General features: G+C 43.1%; 1 protein-coding gene across 1 annotated transcript in view; it reads right to left on the minus strand.

The window, feature by feature from the left end:
• The window catches only part of Slc4a5 (solute carrier family 4 member 5), a 113,376-nt gene extending 97,689 nt beyond the window's left edge, over positions 1-15,687 (minus strand). Inside the window, exon 1 of the mRNA XM_063229611.1 lies at positions 15,672-15,687. The gene's annotated coding sequence lies outside the window, so the exon portion shown is untranslated. The remainder of the gene's footprint in view (positions 1-15,671) is intronic.
• Between the last annotated feature and the right edge of the window lie 3,682 nt (positions 15,688-19,369).

Below are 19,369 nucleotides of genomic sequence, written 5' to 3' on the forward strand. Positions count from 1 at the left end.
GATCCCAGGACCTGCACATTGAGCTCTTTTTTTTTAATTTTATTTTTGAGACAGGGTTTTACTAAATTGATAAGTTGTTCAGACTGGGAAGAAACTTTCAATTCTCCTGCCTCAGCCTTCCAGACGCTAAAACCATTGCCTGGGAAATGGCAATTGGAATTGACTATTGCCTGTTTTAAGGGAATAACTCCCAATTTTTATTTTCTATTGAATTGGGTCACTTGACAGTTCTGTGGAAGTTGATTGCTTCCTCCTCCGGCACAGTACTGAGTACAGAAAACCTGCGTAACAGATGCCCTTTCCCACACAGAAGCACCTTCAAATGGTTTAGTGGGCCTGGCTCCCCCTCTGTCCTCCAAATCCCAGCAGGAAGCCCAACCAAACACTTCCCAGCCCTAGTCGCAGAGAGCCCCTGCCCGAAGCTGGGCCAGTCAGAACAGTTCTCAGGACGTTTCTGCTGGATCCATCCCCAAACACTGTTCACCCTGGCATTGCTAAGCTGCTAAGCTTGGAGTCACCACTGTGCCTGCCTCATGGAGAGAACCATTCAAGAAGACCAGCGGCAAAATGATCCCAAAGAGATTCCCTGTGCTGTATAATCTTACAACAGACTCCTTAGTAGCACTGAGCTGTTCACCTTACTTTTTCTCATATTTGAGTTCACTTTTTAATGTTGTCAATCAAGGGTCCCTGATTATACAGATGAAATCGTTTCCAGCATGTTTTTAAAAATGTGTTATTTCTCATTAGGAGTACTGTGGATTCTCAACTGAGAAAACAAACAGAAGTGAATACAAAATCATAACACAGATACAAATACAGATGAGAACTGCATAAAACTTTGGAAGTATAGACATCATATAGCTAATATTCAGGCAGATGCATTTGTTACAGTTCTGGACTAGTTGAGACCATCGATCCCACACACCCCACCTCCTCTAGCTGGTTCCTACATTCTCAGGGCCAGAGGGACGCTCCCTCCCAGGAATACGCTGAAGGAGGGGGAGAACCCAGGCTACCTCAGAGCATCTTCAAGTGTTGGGCATGTGGAAAGCGTTTGTAGTAGCTCCCTCTTGGCTCACAGCTGCACTGCCCACCAGAGAAATCCCTGGCCTAATTCATGAAACACAATTTCTACCTCCAGCATTTCATACAATGTATACTAATTGACTATTGGATATTTTGCTTCCATAATCCCCTTTAATCTTCACTATAATTCAGTGAGGACACAGTTTCCACCCACATTTACAGACAGGAAATGGAGACAAAAAGAATTAAGTAGTTGCCCTGGGTCACAGGATCAGTCATGGCACAGCCAGGTTTCAGATTGGATACTTTCTGATTCCCAAGAATCAGAAAATAAAGAAGGAAAGGATGAATGTCAGGAAAGAAAGGAGACAAGGAGAAAGAGAAGAGAACGCCAAGTAAAGATAGAAGACACAGGGAAGTCCGGTACTGGTTTCTCATAGCTGTCCGCTTCTGGGTCCCAGATATTTCTGAAGTCTGGCTGAGGTGCCTTCTAGTAAGCCCCTCTTTTTCTCCTTAGTCAGCTTCAGCTGGCTTGAGTTACTTGCATCCAAAAAGGACTAGCCTGTAATAGTCATCCGCTGTAACATGTTGCCGAAGAGCTGTGGCAATAGTGCCTGGCATGTAGCAAATGATGACCTGCAAAGGTAGCTTTCTCTACCCCTAGACTCTCTGTTGCTCAGCTAACTCACCATGATTCTCCCATCCATCTTTAGATCATAGATTGCCTTGGTCTTGATCATGGTTTTGTAGTATGGGGTCAGACAAAACCCTCTTCTGTCCTGAGTCATTCAAAGGTTCTTTCTATATCATCGTCCCTGCCACCAACCTGAAGTCCCATTTGAGATCCCTGAGAATCAAAAATTCTACTGACAAAATTAACGCTGAAAGCCATGAAGGCTAAGGATCAGAGTGTCTTCCTGGCAAACAGCTCGAGGATTCCTGCCCAGGTCGACCCTCCTGTTCAGTACAGGAAAGATGTGCTATACAGCCAGCCTTTAAAGGTGCACAGCACATGTTAGGCATCAAAACCTTGGTGATGAAATCATCTGTCCGTGAAGACCCATTCCTTCCCATGAGGACACATCAGTTTTACCCAACAAGTCCTTAGTGAGTAGCCACTTTGTTCCAGATATGGAACAAACAAACAGAATAGTTTAATTATTAGAGAAGAAAGGCCAAATGTGGGTAATACATCCTCAGGATTAGACACCATGTCTCTGGAAGAAAACTAGAAAACACATGTCTCGTTTACAGGTTAGCTTTTCCTTTTTCCCTCTCTTAGACCATTTGACCTTTATGTCTGAGAACTCTAAACCAGCCAGCAGGGTGTTTGGTGATCCCCCCTCTTTTAGCCTGAAGTATCTCAGGAAAGGACTCTTCCAGGGGCTCACCTGGGATTATTTCATGGATTGACTTGATAAGTATGACATGGGATAATGCTGGGCTTTAGGAAACCAAGCTAAAAACCAGGGAATGGCCACCTTGCAGCTAATAGCTTGTGCATCACTTCAGGGCCTGCAGAGCAAGCACCCTGTACGCTTCAGGAAAAAAAAAACTAAACAAGCAAAGAAAATGACCCAAAACACTAGGAGCAACAGCACATGATACCACACCCAAAACCTAGAAATAAACAAATGCAATAGAAAGGGCTCCTTATTATTCTGTTTCTATCCCAAGGTGTTATATTAATAAATATAATCTATTTCCCATGTTTTTTGAAGAAGAGGCAGGTCTTAGGCTTTTCACATACTTTGCCAGTATTTTTGGCCAATCTCACAAATTCGGCAAAGACAACAGAAATTTACATGCCTAGAGGAGAAAAGATTTTCAGCTCTATTGGATAAGAACAAGATAGAACTAAGCACCAAGGTGTCAGAGAGGACAAGAGTCTTCTGCCATCTCTGTTAATTTGGAACAAGTATTTACGCCCAGAACAGTGAGCTCAAGGCACGAGGGTGACAAATATGGTATAATTTTTAAAGGAAAGGCAAACATCCAACATTCATTTGGAGGATTTATCCAGCTTTCTTGGTATTCTTCTCAGTATGTGTGGAACTCACTCGTAAGTACTCTTTCTACCAGAAAGCACATTTTCTCTTATCCTTTAGCATTCTCTATTGTCTCTGAAGCTTCAAGCTGCAAACTTACCTTCCTGTTATTAGTGCTTTTCGGAAAGCAGGATCCAAATCCCGGGAAGCCAGAGCCACTTGCTCTGCTCCTGTTGGGTGGCAGGAAGGGCTGTCTGTGGCTTCCAGGCTGAGCAGTATTTGGGGCATTGGAGATTGACTTCTGGGGCTCAGTGGTGGCTAGCCATGTGATCAGGGTGGGGGAAGGGACACTCCTGCAGGGTCAGCGACTGGTGCCTAGTCGGCTGATATATCAGAGTAAAGCACAGTCTGAATACAGCTGGCCACATTCATAAGCAGATGACTTGGTTCTATGACTTGGTTCTAAATTTCTTCTTGGGTTTTAACTTGGTGATCTTTCTGTGACAGTGGTATATTCCAGCCTTGATTTTGAAATGCTGGTTTATCTCATTGCATGGTTTCTATCCCAGACTTTTTTTTTGGGTGGGGGGGGTGGGGGGGGTGGATTCTTAGAAGGATATTCAAGCTGGAAGAAAATTTGGAGAAGATCTAGCTCCATTTCAAGGTTGCCCATTTTATGCTGGGGAAAACTAAGGTCAAGAGAGGGCAAGAGCATTTCTAAGAACCTATTGTGACATACCAGGCTGACCAAGTTGGCTCAAAATTACAACTCATTTGAATGTCTTCAGCATTAAATAGTTAGAGATTTAAAAACCACTGCAATGTATCACATTGCAAGCACCTAAACATTCAGCTGTCATACTAGGGCATGGCCTAGGTATTGCGGCAATCAGTATGATAGTTGATGTGTTTGTATAAACGTGTGCCTATGTTTAGATACCACTATCCCAATTTTCACAAAATACCCAAGTCCATCTTTTTGGAGAGTTCAAATGACATCAAACACTGGACACAATTTTGATCTAACTCCTTGAAAAACTGTCTGGATTAGAGCCATGTGGATAGCTGTGCAGTTCCTGCCTGCCTCTCTACTCAAACAAGGGAGCTGCTTGTTTCCTGCTGAGAAAAGGGAGGATGGAGGAAATGGTAGACACGTAGGGGTTAACTGCAGAAAAAAGGAGGGATGTGCGGGCCTTTTCTGGGAGGAGGAAACCCAGAAGACACTGGGTGACGGCACAGGCCCAGGCCCGTTGTACTCCACCAGATTCTCTAAGTACAAGAGCTACTCATCCCTTCCTAGGAAACATGAGTGGAAGGAGGATGATAGTAGAGACACAGCCGGAAGCGGTCAGGTGTAGGCGGAGGTGTGAGATGGTACAGGTGTAAATGGAGGCCGAAGGGGCAGATGGGAATGTCAGGTGTAGGCAGAAGTGTTTGCTGTGGACGGAGGTGGAGGCACAGACTGAGAAAGCGGAGCGGTGGGGTGAAGGCGGGAGGAGGCAGAAGTCTTCGTAGGTCATAGAAGAACATCGTCACTAACCTGCTGTTTACCCTGCATGCATGAGACTTGCTGTGGATAAATGGGTAAACGGTAGAATTTTGTCATTAGGAAACTGGGGGACATTATTCTGTTTCCAGAGCTCCGGGATCTTCGCGAAATCGCTTCACCTCTCTGGGTTCCAGTGTTCTTCACAGTAGAAATTGCACTTATGAATTGGTGGTTGTTAGGAGCTAACCTTCAAGAGCTTGTACCTCGCCCTGTAATGTGGTGCTTCTGTGTCTACTGGAGCATTAAGAAAAGGAAGACTTCTCTACCTAAGAGGGAATAACCAGCCCATTCACTTAGAAAATTTGATAGAATACAGCAGGCCTGCGCCATGTCCCAGGTTCCTCTGGGTTCCTCCTCACGAACCGACTCTCCTAGAGAAAGCCTGCACATCTTTCCTCTCTTCCTCCTTCCAGAGGCAGCTTCCCAGGAGAGATGCATGGCTTGCAGTTAGGAGAGATGCGTGGCTTACAGGTCTTTGAGCTGTTGGTCAGTGCAGTTGATTCTAGGACAAAATTAGGAGAATTGATTGTATCCTAAACAGTACTCTCCAATCAGCTCTATCATACATGTATTTTAATTTTTAGCTGCTTGGGCTTTGTATGTTACTTCTCATTTGCTCCCATGCACAGAGAAGACCAGTTCTAATGAATGGCTGAGAGAGCCTGCGTGGAAGAGATTGACTTACTGATCTTGACTTTCCTCCAAACTGTAGTCCTCCACACTTCTGTAAGTCTAAGTGGATCTACCTCAATAGCAGAATGACATATATTAATGAAACTGGGTCAGATGTCGGGGCTTCCCTGATGTCTGGCTCCCTTCTTTCCTGCTTTTCAACCCAAGGAAGGCCTCTAACCTTCAAACAGCTTCATCTTTTTCCCCACACACCAGCCCATTATGGCTTCATTTACTCCCTTTCTGGTCTGGACCTCATGATGTGGCCCTTTCTCTCTTCCTTCATTGCTATTTATAACCCCTTATGTTTGTCCTGCCATTATCTTGGTCTGAAACTCAGCCCATCCATTATGTTTCTCCTCCTGTGCTAAGCTGGCTTTCGTTTCTGGAGAAAGCGAGTCTTCAGCAATGCAGCCAATACACAGAGCTGTAGAGGAGTGTGGGGTGTGTGTGTTGGAGAGGGGATTGGGTGGGGAGAGAAAGGCCTCATCCTATGATTCCTTAACCAACTCCATTCCCAAATTTCCTTATGGTTTAGTTTTGTGAGCTAAAAACCTGTGGAGGCCAGGCATGGTGGGCATGCTTGTAATCTCAGCACTGTAAGAGGCGAGGCATGAGGACTGCAAATCTGAGCCAAGGCTGGGCAACTTAGCGAGGTCCTCTCTCAACATAGAAAAGGAAGAGGAAAAACATACTGCTGAGAAAAGATCAGGCCATCCTTTTACCTCATCTCCCTGCCCTCTGGCCTTCTTCCATTTTACTGTGGGCAGAGGCTGGTTCATTGGCTGGCTTCAGCAGAGGGATAAATGCTTTGGAGTGCTTTGGACGCTTCCTCACTAGCAGAGGGGCTAACAGCTGAGAGTCACGTATGGGGATGGGGGAAAGGAGAGCATGGCCAAGCGGGCCTCTGCCAAGGTGTCTTTGCCTCCTGGGGACATTTGACAGTATCTGAGACATCTTTGTTTCCTGCTTTGTTCCATCTTCCTGGAGGGAGAGTACTGCTGGCCTGAAGTGGGTAGAGGCCAAGCATGTTGCAAACATTCTGCAGTGCACAGGAAAGCCCCCACACCAGAGAATCATCTGGCTCCAGCTGTCAAAAGTGTTACAGTCTTGAAGATAACAAGAAGTATTATAGTAGCCATTGTTGGTTCCTATTATCTTGTTCTGAGGTCCTGTATCGCTTCTATTGTTTTGTTTTGATTGGCTTTATTCTGTTTTGTTTTGTGTGGTTTTATTTTCTTTAAAATAAAATTTTAGGGCTGGGGATTTAGCTCAGCAGCATAAGCACCTGCCTTACAAGCAGGCAGTCGTGAGTTCGATCCCCGGTACTGATAAAAATAAATAAATAAATAAAATTTTAAAACATAAAACTTGAAAAGAAATCCTGAATTAGCTGGGCGTGGTGGCATACACCTGTAATCCCAGCACTTGGGAGACTGAGGCAGGAGGATTGCTGTGAACTTAAAAGCAAGAACTTGTCTAAAAAAAGAAAGAAAGAAATCAGTATCAATCTGGGACTAGAGCACTCAGGTTCTTATTCAGTGATGGCAAATCTTTTAGAGACCGACTGCCCAACCTGCAACCCAAAACCCATTTAACTCACTGCAAAATGCCAACAGTGCAAAACCTGAATACTGTCGTTTTAGTTTAGAAAAAAAAAACAACTATTACCTAATGCTCAGCTGCTGGGGCAAGCTGGCTTGCATGCTGACAGGGTGGGCTTTGCATGTCCACTGTGGCCACAGGTTTGCCACCACTGCTATAGTCCTAGATTGCAGCTCCACAGACAAAGTAGCACTCAACATGGGCCCAGTTTACTCACCAGACCCTAGCAGGAGGCTTGCCAAAGATGCTTAGCAATTTGTAGCATTTGACTTCTGGGCCTCCAGTTCTTTGGAGACACGGCTGGCTGTTCATCTCTTGGCTATGTGTCATTTGAGTCCTGCTTGGTGGGGTTTAAGCACGGTTGATAAGGACTCAGACATGGGGCAAGTTTCATGAAGACAGAAGAGGTTGTCTAGCCTGGCGAGGCCTGCAGGCTTAAGCATTGTTAGTGGGACTAAGGAGTCATCTTGGGGCCTGGCAGGCTTTTCTAGACCCTTTACCTATGAGACAATCCTCTCAAGCTGGGCAAGATTCACTTCAGTATGAGCAGTGCTAACTTCCAGATTGTTTGTACCAAGCTTTGGTTGGTGGTACAATAACTGGCTGCCCCAGATTCTTGTCGGCTTTAGCTGCTTTTGAACCAAATCCAGGATTGACCAGGGAACATACTGTGATGGAGTCAGAACTCCACAGGAAGGCAGAAAAAGATGAGACATCTTAAAGCTGAGAAAATTTAAGAGGCTACATGCAGGTTATACTATGGATAGGTGCTCTCCTTTCCTTGTCTCTATTTCTCCTTAATTGCTGCTGTGATTTATAGCTGCAGCTCACTCTGCATGCTTTGCTATTCCTCTAATACCTCAAGCTCACTTCCACCTCAGGACCTTTGCACTTACTCTTTCCCCAACCTTTAGCATGATTCATTCCCTCATGTCCTCTTGCTTCTTCACAGGCAACAGGAGACTAAACCTTTCGCTCCCTTCCTTCCCTGCCCACTACCCAACACAAACACACACACACACACACACACACACACACACACACACACACCTACCTCTGCCATTCTGTATATTGGCTACGTGCTGTGTTCTCTCACACTGATTCATGTGTTGGGTTAAATATCACCTACCCAAAAATTCCTTCCCTGCCCAGCACATCTAACATGTTTTGCTTGGTCCTTAAATCTGCTTCGCTTGTGTATAAAGAATTTCTATCCCAAACCACATTGCACGTTCATCTGTTTATTTCTGTCTGTCCCTATAACATGACAAGGATTTTGTTCAGTAGTGTGTGAACAGAGCCTGTCGCACAATGGTTGCTTCAAATCCTAGCTCGGTAACCTCTGGACATTTAGACAAATTACTTTTTGGGTATTTTGTCTTGGTTTGGTTCAGGTTTTGGTTGTTTGTTTTGCTTCAACTGAAAAAAAAATGGGAGTAGTAATCACATCTGCTTCTCTTAGAATCACTGAACATGAACTCGGGTCAGTGTTGGCCGGCAGGGAATAACTCATAGTATTAACTGGCAACACCAGTGTAATTATCACACTCCCAGAACACTGGCAACGCGTCCGTCCTTTCTGAAAGGAAGGGAAGGAGTGAGTAGTATCTTGCCACCTTGCAGGAGGAGAGCAGTGTTTATTGCTTGTCTGGGAACAAATATTCCCTGCTGACCTCCATCACGCTTCGGTTCGCCTCCTCTTTCTACCCTCTGCTGCCCCCTAGAGGTCTTCGATGAAGGCAGGCGGAACACCAACCGTGTTAGGGACCCCAGATTATTTTCGTGAGAGAAAAATGAAGCTTTGCTGGACAACAGTCCTTCTCCTTAAGGAAGCCAGACCCTCAAAGTGGCAAGCCTGGTCCTTGGAAAATCTGCCACTGGAACCATCTGTCGGTAGACCCTACTGGAAATCACGAAGGCCAGAGAGGAGCTGTGGGTACCTGGAAATTCATCTCTTGGATGTGACTTTAGATGGACTCAGACCAGAGGGGAGCAAGGCTGGCCCCTTTCCTCTCCTCCTCCAGGCTGTTCTGAGCTAGGGGACAGTGTTCTGGTCGTCTTAACCAACCTATGCCTTCCCTGGAAAGCTGCTCCTCACTTCCTATTAGAGGACCTTGGAGGATGGGTGATCTTGATATTGTCAACCCAAAGTGGGAGGACTTTGGAAAGTCACCCCCCTGCAAGCATCTGTGTGTGTGTGTATGGGTCATTAATGAGAATCTAATTAACATTGATTAAAAGATATCATGGGGGGAAGATTTCACTTTCAATAATGACGAAATATGCAGTGGAGTGGTGGCACACACCTGTAATCCCAGCACTCAGGAAGCTGAGGCAAAAACTCTTGAGTCTGAGGCCAGCCTGAACTGCATAGTGAGACCCTGTCTCAAAAAGACAAAAAAAAAAAAAAAAAAAAAAAAAGCATTTCTAGGCAAATTTACCTCCAGATGTTTTTGCATGGTTTTTTTTTTTTGTTTGTTTGTTTTTGTTTTTTTTTTGTTTTTTGTTTTTTTGTCTTTTTGAGACAGGATCTCACTATGCAGTTCAGGCTCACTTTGTAACCCAGGTTGATCTCGACATTATAATGATCCACCTGTCTCAGCCTCCCGAGTACCGAGATTACAGGAATGCATCACCATGCCTGGCTAGAAATTCATGTTTAAAAAAAAAGAAATGCATGTCTTATGAGAAGTTATATGATAAAATTTTGCTAAGGAATATAAAACAGAGCACCATATTCCTGAGTAGGAAACCTGGGATATGTTAAATGTTCAAAAAATTTTTTCAAGGTTTCCATCTTTTAAATCTAGATTTTATGTGTCAGTTTTGTGCAAACTTAATGCATGTTTACTATATCTGTATAAGCCTAAAGTAAGGCATTGTATGTGTACTTAATTTTATGTGCATTTCAAATATAATTCCAGTGGCTAAAGTATTAGGTTTGTGTGAGAGTGTTTGTTTTTGGTTTTTCTGAGACAGGGTCTTCCTATATAGCTCAGGCTGGCCTTGGACTCAGCAATCCTCTTGCCCTGACATCCTGAGTGCTGCAGTTATAGGTAAAGGCCACCCTCCACACACTAGCTAAAGCATTAGTTTAGAATTTACTGAACTTTTACTTTATGCAAGACTCTGGGCTGAGAGATTTGGTGTTTAACTCACATAATCCCCATCGTAACCCAATGAGGCCATTATTAACCTTCATGGAGAACAGAGTTGAACAGTAGCTAAGTGCAGGAGATCACATGGCTTTGGCCAAATTACTTAAACTGTGAGATGTGATTCTTATCTGTAAAATGGGAATAATAATAATAGCTACCCCACAGGTTTACACCCATGATTAAATGCACTAACATATATAAAACATCTGAAAGAGTTCCTGGCAAGTGTGAGCACTTTTGATATAAACTATTATTATTATTTAGTCTCTTCACTTATTTGAAGAGACTAAAGCTTAGAAAGGATAAAGCAATTTGCCCAAATTCACACAGATGATAAATGGCTGAACTGGCTCAAAGGATGGGGTTGGGAGGCCTTCCTACATGATCTAAGAAACTATAAAACCTTAGCAATTAGTACAAGGAAACACACTTAGCATGAGACATTTATTCATGCCTTGCAAAATAATGTTCTGAAATATTATCAAATGTCTCCCCCGCCCCAAGCCTGAAAATTCATTTCCCTTTATCCCATTCAAATAGCCACACTAGTGATACTCACTGTCTCAGGGGGTTGTGTGAAAATAAGAAGAAGTGAAGGAGCTGGTTAGGGAAATAAGAAAGATCCCTGATCTAGACTTAAAAAATGAGAGAAAGTGGTCAAAAGAATCTCAAGCCCATCTCCTCCCTATTCTTTACCCAGAAAGTTCCCTAGGGCAAGTAAAGGGTGGACGGAGGCTGAGAATCACTGCTGATGGTGGGTCCTGTAGTCCTCGTTATTGACCCCTGCTTCCTGGCCTGAGCCCTAGAGAGAATGTGGCGCCCCTCATGGATCCGTAGGTCTGAACACGGAGACAACCTGTGTCTTCCAAGGGAGGAAACAAACAGCTGCTGGGGGTAGACAGGATGAGAGGGCCCCAGGCAAGATTACTCAGGCAGCACAATGAGATGGAGAGAGACGTGGATCTCGCCAAGGACCTGCAGGCACCAACAGCAAGGGCCAGATGGCATGGGGACAGGTGGCACCAAGGGTAGGGACCTTTGTCTTGAGGTCTAGGATCTACAGTCCACTCCATGTCAGCTCTAAGGTGAAAACTACAAATGAAACTCAGAGCCAATTCTTTTTAAAAATGGAAGCTGGAGACTTTTAGAAATAAGCTAATGAGGGCTGGGGATTTAGCTCAGCAGCACAAGCATCTGCTAGGCAAGCACAAGGTCATGGCACCAAAAAAATAAAAATAAAAATAAATAAAATAATGTTTCTGCACTCTCAAGTTTAGAGACCCAAACTGGTTTTCCAAAGGATGGATATTTTAAAGAGTGTTGAGAAATGCACTATTTTAGAAAAATCAGTTTAGAAGAGAAGCTTGGGCATTGGATGAAAGCAACAACTTAATCGTTGGTTGGACTCAGCACATGTTATCTCCGCGCTGAAATTAAATGTGATTGCTCCTTAAGAGTGGGGTTGAACTTGCATTCTGATTTGCCTTGGACAGTCACTGTCTGCCCTTCTTAGCTTCATTATTGGTAGTGTTCCCTTGCAGTCTCAAAAGGGTTCCAGTTTATGCTTACTTTGTCAGAGATTTTTAAAATGAGAGTGATCCCAGGGGTGGGCTGACTCTGAACTAGGCACCATGCAACAGAATTTAAGGTTGCCAGGCAGGTGTAGCTAGAGCCCAGCAGGGCCTCCAGAGAGGCCAAGAAACTCAGCTGGGTGACAGGAAGGTTGGCAACGGGGCAGGTGAAGTGGCAGGAAAGAGTCATGATGAGATAGATCAGTGTGCTGGGTAGAGTTTAGAGAACAGTGGTGGTACCAGGAGGATCCTGGAATTTAATACTCCAGAGATGGAGCGGCTCAGGCTAACACCAGGGCCTGAGTTATGACCATGAGAACACGTGGAAGAAATTGAAACCTGATTCCTGTCTTGGATACATTCCATATTCAAAATCAAGTAGATAAATTCCACTTCTAGATACAGACACAAGAAAACTGAAAGCCAGGACTCAAGCAGATACTTGTATGGCAAAGTGCATAACAACATACTTCACAAAAGGAGGAAAGCAGGTGAAAACAACCCAATTGTTCATTGACAGATTATGGGTAAAAATAATATATATATATATATGGTAGAATTCAGTCTTATAAAGGAATGAAATTCTGGCATATTACATACATGGATAAACCTTGAGGACATTATGCAATAAGCCAGTTGCAAAAGGACAAAGACCATATGATTGATTCCACTTATACAAGGTACCTAGAATAGTCAGATTCATAGAGATTCATAGCAACTGAAAGCCAATTACTCACATCTTAGGAAGTGGAAAACAGGGAGTTAGTGTTAATGTACCATTTTAGATGGGGATGATTTAAAAGAAGTTCTAGAGAAAAATAATGGTGATGGTTGTTTATGTATGTAACGAATGCCACTGAATTGTATACTTAAAAATGGTTGAGATGGAGCTAGGCACGGTGGCACACATCTTTAGTCCTACCTACTTATAAGCTTAATGCAGGAAGGTCACAAGTTCAAGGCCAATCTGGGCAATTTAAAGAGACCTTATGTCAACATTTTACAAAAAGGGGTAGGAGATGCCTGGCATGTAGCTCACTATTCCCTGGGCTTAATCCTCATACTAACAAAAAAGGTTAAAATAGTAAAATTATGTTGTGCTTAGTTATGAAAAATAATTTCAATAATAAAATATTTCTCTGTGACTTTGATTAGTGTATGTTAAAAGTAACGATTAATTAAAGGAACCACTGAGTCACAACAAAGAACAGTACTATCTAAAAGGACTCTTGGGGAAAAAAAAGGAAGCAGGAAAAGAGTACAGCAGGCTGGTCTCTTGGTGTCATTTTCTATGCAGACAGATCTGGTTGGCTCTGCTGGCTGACTTTTTGGCGTTCAAAATCAGAAAAGGAAACAACTTTGTGCAAACCAGGGAAAGAAAAGAAAGGAAGCAATGGAAGTGGGATCAAAAGAGGGAAAATTCACACCTGGTCACATCGGCTTTCTCCCTGAATGAGAAGGTGAGCGGAGGAGTGATCAGCTGTGGGTGGAAAAGGTTGGTCCAGGAGGGTCTAACGAAGGGCTCAGACCGGGACCCATAAAAGAGCATCACCACATGTTACTGAGAATTCTAGTGTGGGTGACGCTCACAAACATGTAGAGAGAATTTTCCTCTTTCCTCTTCTGACTCCCCAGGTAATAATCCTGAGAGAATAGAAAGTCCTCCTCATCACTAAATGAGTGAGAAAGAGTAGAAACCAAAGACTCTCAGTCAGGACTATCCAACATAGACTCCATTCTTTCAAAGCAGCAAACTGAGGTTGGGAAGTGGCCTTCATGCCAAATCCAGATTGAAGCTGGATTATTACACAGGACCAGACATTACAATTCTTTAAATGAGACCATGACCAACGAGAACCAGAACAATCATATAACTTCTCTAAATCTTCATTAAGGGGCAAAGAAAGGCCAGACATCTCAGAATAAACCTAGCAGAGGTGTGTGTGAGGCAAAAATCAAATTGCTTTCTAATTTTACCTTGTGAGTTATGCTTGTCCAGTGGAATAGTTTCACAATATTATCTTCATTTGGTAAGTAATATGCATGCATCTTGCCTCCCTTGCTAGATTGTGTGCTCTCTGGAGTCAGAGTCCCTGTGCTCTTTATCCCCAGATGGTTCCCAAAGCCTAGGAAATTTCCCTGCAGGTACACAGTAGGCTCTGACATGGCTATTGGCTGAACTGCTCTCCAAGAGGGATTACTCTACATCAGGAAGACCTTTGGCATTACTGTACTCATCTCATATCCAGGCCAGTATTAGGGAGATAGTAAGTTCTGATTCTGAGTTGAATTGATTCTCCCTAAAGACAGAGTCTGTGTTCTTTAAAGTCTGATAATGTTGCTGGTTTCCCAGATTAGAGTGAGATGGGGTAGAAATGAATGTGGATGGTCATTTTCTGTTTTTGTTAGGGCCGTTCCTGTTTTGGAATAAGAGTGGGGCTCAGCTCAGCTCAGTTTCTATCCTCCTAGAAGTGAGCAAGACAGTGATCTACTGGGCCTTAAACCAAGTTAAATCCATTGTTGAGTAAGAGAATCCTCAGGAGATCTTGTCCTTAATCTTACATGAAATTATCCAAAAATGTATTTTTGGGATAACAAATTAGCAGAAAGAGAGCAAAGCACCACTCTTATGGTAGGGAGACCGATCTCAAGTAGCTCAGGAAACAAACTTCTTTACAGATTCAGGCCGAGGAAGGCAGCTCACGACCAGTTGATTTTGGTTTGCAGAGTGGTAACATTGGAGGACACATTCCACCATCCATTCCTTATGATGTCAATTGTGCGAAAGAGCCTCCTTTATTGGCAAGGCCACTTTCCTTATCTGTAGCACCATGGAGGTAAAAGAGATGTCTAAATATCTCTATTACTAACTGCTTAGCTACTGCCTCTCTGAAAAGATAAATGTAACTGGAGGGAGGACAGACAGGCATTCAGTCAGCCAAGAAGCCGCTTACTGAACACTAGCAGTGAAAGGGAAAGATTACTCTCCTCAAATTGGTCTGCTCAACCTAAGTGTGAGGCAGGGAAACAGCTCAGCAGGTTGGTCTCCAGGGTACTCCTGGGGACATTCCTCAGCTCATGAGCTCACAGCTGAATTCCCAGATGCCTGCTTAGAGGAAGAGTAAGATATCGTCTGTCAAGGACAGAAGCCCACAAAGCAAAGGGCACTGAGTGTCAAAGCCATAATAATTTTTTAGATAAAGTCTCACTCTATATAATTCAGGCTGGCCTTGAACTCATTTGGTAGCCGAGGCTGGACTCAAACTTGTAGTAATCCACCTGTGTCAGCCTCCCAAGTGCTGGGATTACAGTGTGTGCTACCTCACCTGACTAAACCAGAACATCATCAACAGATGGCTGACTCTTTGGAAAGTCAACTAATCTCCAGGAGTCCTGATGCATAAGAATGATATAGCCTGCTATTTCCATAGAAAAAAGGTACAAACTAGTTTCTCAGACCTCATGTATTTCCTCCTTTTCATTCCCTGAAGACCCAAGAATCAGATCCTTGATAAAAGGATTCCTTCTTTGAGCCAGAAAGCTAATTGAAGTGCAGATTTTTTTCTTTTTACAAGTGTCATCTTTTATATATTTCTAGGTACTCAGAGAAGATGCAGTAAAAACCCTTATTAAACTGGAAAAAGCATGAAACAGGCACAAGACTGACCACTCAGGAGCATAAGACTTAAGAGAGTAGTGAGGCCTCTGTACAGAAAATACATCTACAGTAGAGCTCGGCCACTCACTATACAAGTCTGACGCCGCATAATGGATGCACACACACATCCACTTCCCTCTGCAAAAGAGAGAACGCTGGGGTCGGGGCAGAAGCACAAAATAGCAACACTACATAGGATGACTGCGCCATTCTATTATTGCCCTAGTTATAGACTAATTTTAATTTAAGCCGTCTGATTGCCCCTTATCTTTGTCATCTAAGTTTTCTATAGCCTTTAGCAGAAAGCAAAAAGATTCTCGCCTGACCTAAGATGGGGTAAGGATTCCTGCCTGGACTACTCGGTTTGCTTTCACTTACATTCCCAAATCAGAACCTACAACCAAGCTGCAACTCCACACGTTTAAAATCCACTCTACTTACCCCTAGTGCCGTGTGGTTCCTGGGCCCTCAAATCCAATCCCTTTAGGGTGGGTCTTGCTGTTAGAACCCACCCACCTCTTCTTTTTTTCTACCTCTGTTATTAGCATAGAGCCTCCTCTGTGGTCTCATCAACTATTTTTTAATCAAAAAGTCTTTGTCTATTCATAGACACTGTAAAAGTAACATTTGTTTTATGTTTTTTAATCTAAAGCCTGAGCCTTCAATGATTCTCATTGGTTTATCTAATCAGTGCATCGTAGGGAGGGTTATTACTTGCTTGTTTAGCTTGTGCAAGTGTGACACAGCCTAGGCATTTACCCAGGAAGAATCAGCTCTTTTAAAACAGAAAAACCTCAGAAAAAGATATCAGACTTTTTGGCTCTTTTCTCCATGGCATGAGATCAAGGAGAAAATTCCACATCCCACTACCACCCCAGCTCAGCAAAACCCAAATTCTGACTCTTCAGAGAAGCATACAGACAAAGAAAACAAAGAAGGCATTTAAGTACACCAAAGCCTGCAAGAAAAAAATTTGCATACTTTCTGATTTTCCTAGATGTTATACTAATTTTTGTCCTCCTTTTAAAACTTCCTTTTCTGTAAGTGGTAAAGGTAGGAAGAAGGAGAAAGGGAAAAATAGGACGTTTGGAGGAATGTGAGAAGGGAGAAAAGAGTGAGGGGATGAAAGAGAAAAGAAAGAAGTTAGAGGGGAGGAGATGGAGGGAGAAGCATGGGGGGCACGGAGGAGCGTGCTAGGAAGTCAGGGCATCTCCAGATGCCAGGCTCTGGTCTTGGACACACACATGTCTGGCTACTTAGGACTCTCGCAACAGTGCTGCAAGGGGAGCACCCTCATGCCTAACCTTCCAAATTTAGAAACTGAGTTTCAGGGAATACTACTTGCCTCTGGACTCATAGGAAGAAAATCAGAGGCCAGAATCTCTGCTTAAAGATTAACTATGCTGGGATTTAACTCAGTGGTACAAGTGCCTGCCTGGCAAGCAGAATGTCCTGAGTTCAATACAAAGGAAAAATAATAATAACCGCGATCCTCTTCTTCCGATCCTTTCTGCAGTCTGTCTTTCAGTTCGCTTTCCCTTTCACATAGGAAATTTATCTTCTGCTGTGTGTGTGTGCATGTGCATGTGTTTCAATTTTTTGAGACAGAGTCTCATTATGTATTCCAGATGAGTCTCAAATTTGCAGTCTCCAGCCTTGACCTCCTGAATGCTGGATTACAGACATGTGCCACCACTCCCAGCTTATCTTCTGGTTTAAAGTCCTCACTTGGTCTAGATCATGTGGAGTTTTCCCTCAGTGGAAAGGCCAGAGCCCTGGACTTAGGGCCCACCTGTGACAGACATGTGGAAGGATGCATTGGAGAGGCCACTTCCAGTACCAAAATCCTTGTATGCTTGACCAAGTCCCTTACATAAAATGGTGTCATATTTCCAGAGAATCATTGTAAACTATCCCATATACTTTAAATAATCTATATTATTTATTCCTAATGCAAAATTTTTTAGAGTAGAAATATTTATTGAGAGAAAGAAAGCTTCTGTCTGAGAGAGAGACAAAAGAAGTTCCAAGTGGATTACCAAAGATTCTATATTTTCTTGGGATTTTTATAGAGTAAAACCATGAAGAAAGGCGGGTCTAAAATTGGGGAAAACTGGGAACTTATTAGATAGATGGGCATGAGGTAGGACAGAGCTATGTTTAGCCAACAGGATTAATAGCTCTGGTAAAATTGATTACATTGGGGAAAATGGGGAAGCAAGTCACGTAGAAGGTGGGCATTCTTAGAGAGCAGTGACTCTTCCCCAGGGATTGGAATGGTGACTCCTGACTTCTCGAGGTGATCCAGACTGAATCCCTCAGGATTATATTTAAGGGTATACTTAGATTTGTTTTGCCTTCTGTCCTGAGATCTGGCCCACAGCAAGAGGTGTGTGTCTCCTCCAAGGTCATCAGACATCTGTGCTGGCTTCTTCGAGGGCCTACCCCTGTCTGACTGCCTATAATATTTCTAACTAGCTCAGCTGCCTATAACATTCCACCCCACCCCCCAAGAAGTATCCCAAACTGCGTGAGAGAAATGAGTGATGACCAATCTGGCTTCTTTAGGCTGAAAAGGGGCGTAGTTGTTGATCGACAGTCAGATATTCTACAGAGGTTCTATCTAACAGCCCTTAATAGACACCAGGCAGTGTCATCTTGGTGGCTGTACAGCTTTAGGTCTTTTGTCATGATTACTCAGGGCTCCTCTGTAGAGATGACAGGCAGAGATGACAGTCAGGTCAGAGGAGGAAATGAGTGCCCGGAGGGCCTTCAATCCTACTGACAGGCTGAAAGGATGGGCCTGAACTCTGGGGCTTTGGCCTCAAGTGGCCTCCTTTGCAGTCGGTCATGGCCTGGGGAGACTTTTAAGGCCTGGCTTGCGTCGTTGAGCTCTTCTTGGGACCCCGAGAATCAGAATTAAAGTCTGTGTTTTTAAGGTCACAATAAAGGCAGCCATTTTTTGGTCTCTCTGTTTTCTCTGTTTTTCACCCAGTCCTGATTATAGAATACTAAGGAAGCAGTTTTTACTAAAAAAATCAAGTGAACTATCTGGAGTTAAGGCTATCTTTTGTAGCTTTTTCTAATATCTGAGGCTACTGGGTAATGAATTTATCTTTAAGAATAATTCATCCCTCTATTGAATCAGGATCTAAGAAAGTATGTTTTACTAATGCCTCTCGTAAATGATCTAAGAAGGCAGAGAGGTGTTCTTTTCTTTCTTGTATATAACTGAATGGTTTACTTCTTATTTTTCTTAGACGTTCAAGAATACACATCTGAAAATGTTTTCTAATCCAATCACCCATCTGGTCATTAGGCCAGTAAGGGTCTTGCATAGGGACTGCTTGTGATCCAGTGGGAATTGGTAGTTCCCTATCTATCTTCTGGCCTTCTAAAATTAACAATATGATATTTATCTCCAAAGGCAATATAAGCTTAGAATGCTACTTGTCTCTCACTAGATTTAAGAGTACAATTATATCTTTCCAGCCTAGCGCATAGATCTGAATAAATCTTCTAAAGACATTGATGTGCTTATCAAGGTCATCTGCAAATTTTCCTAGTTTTAGTTTGATTTGCTTTAAGTCACTGAGAGAAAGCAATCTATGAATGGAGTGGTCTCATAAGGATTATAATTATACTTGGAGCATAGACAAGAATTATTTCTTAATATGAAGTTTGAACATACAGCAATTCTAACCATTTTTCCTCTTTCTTACAATATGATTTTAGTTGTAAAAGAACATCATAATTTCCCTCTGTGTTCCATTTTGGCTCTAGGTTGTAGGTAGGCAATGCACTTATGCAGAGAAATACCAATTGGCTCTTTTTCAACATGCAAGGGCTGAATATCTTCCAGTGTTTAAGAATGCATTCCAAAGGAGTAAGGGGCTTTGGCATTGAGTTGCCCATGTCTCCATCCAAAGATCTCGGTGGAAGACCTTCATATGATATAGGGGAATGAAACTCCTGACCTATCATACGTCCAGTATGAGTTTGTGTTCTCTAAAATCGAAGAATGAATTTTAAGAACAACAGAGGTTAAGAGTAGAATATTTATTGAGATAAAGAAAGCTTCTGTCTGAGAGAAAGACAGAATGGGTCCCGGGTGAGTTGCCCTCCTAATACAATTTAAA

Source organism: Cavia porcellus, unplaced genomic scaffold (assembly GCF_034190915.1).
Source record: "Cavia porcellus strain 051 isolate PalLab524CR breed Dunkin Hartley unplaced genomic scaffold, mCavPor4.1 scaffold_18, whole genome shotgun sequence".
NCBI classification, from domain to species: Eukaryota; Metazoa; Chordata; class Mammalia; order Rodentia; family Caviidae; genus Cavia; species Cavia porcellus.